We start from the raw sequence: 1,808 nt of genomic DNA on the forward strand, positions 1-1,808 counted from the left end.
TTAGCACATTAGGGTGCATAATCACCCCTCTGCATGATTTTCGGCGTAATATGTGTGGTATTGAGGAACTGGCAAGCTACTTGGCATTTGTAGAGCATCAAACAGTAGATGACTAAGTCAGTCAGTGCATCTAAATAATTATATATAAGAAATACTTGTGAAAATTAACCCCTCCATCTTACAGAAATAACCATGGCAATCTGTGTGGAGATAGCAGCTATTACTGCCCACATACAGATTGGTTTTGTTTCCCTACCTAACCCCGAGGTAAACAGAGTAACTGGCACAGAATATGAAGTGTTTTCTTTACTACTTAATGCTTTTCAGTGGATTCTGCTAACACAGTTACACTGGCTAGTTACTCCTGCTAAACTGTAAAATAGCTCAGGAGGGAACCATTTCAGAATTGCTTGAGAGCAAGCCAGATGCATAATGCCTGCATACATAAAATATGTTTTAAAAGGAAAAAGTTAAAGCTCAGTGGGAATTGTTGGTGATCTGCCTTTCTAAGATGAAGTTTACGCTATTCCTTTATCAAATAATTTTAAGGCAAGCAACTCCTCAGGATGAGGAGAGGGGAAAAAAAATAGGTCTGTAATAACAACAAAATACCTGTGTGGTTTTATTTTTAGTCTGTGAGGAAAATCATACAGGAGACAGTACCAGATTCTTGTGTTCGTTCTCCTGGGTCTGTGGTAGCTGATCATCCAGACCTATTTTAAGCTCCTCGGCTGTATATTTTCTCCAAGCTTTCAAGAGGAATTGTTAGGATTTAAGGCCCAGGTGTCTCCCCTAAGTGTACCTGTGTTCCGCTGGTACCTGCTTGCGCTTCAGCGTCTCTCGGAGCAGGGCGGAGCTGGTGTGAGACGCGGCTGTGAGCCCGCTCAGCCCGGCTCTGCAGACCGTGCTCACCAGCACTGCCACTCGGTCATCCCAGCGTGGCTCATGCTCTGCTTCACCCTCGCAGTCATTGTGTCGCTGGAGCTTTGCGGGCCCTGCAGCCAGCGGAGATGGCGCAGATGGATTCATCTGGATTCATCTATCCATGGCCTCCGCCTCCTGCCTGCTGCATTCATCTACCAGAGCACTATAATCCTTCTCTTTTCAGCCAGACGCTTGGCAATTAAGACACGATCTGCCCTACTTAAGGTATAAATAAGCCTTTAATGTTACTTGGGGATTACATTAGGACATGAGGGGCTCTTTTGAAGGCCCGGCTTTGGCACAGCAGGATTCCCAAAGCAGGCTGCTCCCGCAAGATGCTCGAATAAGGGGAAAGGAAAGGATTCCCAACCACGCATACAGAGAGCAGTGGCAGCTTGTGACTAGGGAGATGCTACATTGGCCTTTAGCAGTTGTAAAAGTATGTGTGTCAAGGGTAAGCCAGCTGTGTCCTTAGATCAAATAAACTTGTCCATGCAGGCAATAATCATCAGAGAGTTTACTGGCTTAAAGAAAAGAGATGGGAGGGAGCTGAAATACTTGAAGCTAGTTTCTTCTTTTTGTTTCCAGCAGTACTGATGGGTGTAATACTCTACACCTGACTGTCCTGAGTCTCTTTGGCTCATGAGACCCATGCATGTGTGGCAGATGACTGTGTTTTGCCCGTCATTTGCTCTTGCCTCTGACTTGCTTTGCTGTGCTTGGGTGACTGAGGGAGATTTGTATATGCAGGAAGATACTTATGCTTTTAAACTCTGAGGTTGGGGGGTGGGGAAGAAGGCTGGGGAGTACCAGGTCTTGAGGTGTATTTCATGCAGTCTAAAAAAATTTCTGTATTTGCACATTTTCTACTTTCATTACAAGTT

The sequence above is a fragment of the Haemorhous mexicanus genome, chromosome 3 (assembly GCF_027477595.1).
Source record: "Haemorhous mexicanus isolate bHaeMex1 chromosome 3, bHaeMex1.pri, whole genome shotgun sequence".
In the NCBI taxonomy this organism is placed as follows: Eukaryota; Metazoa; Chordata; class Aves; order Passeriformes; family Fringillidae; genus Haemorhous; species Haemorhous mexicanus.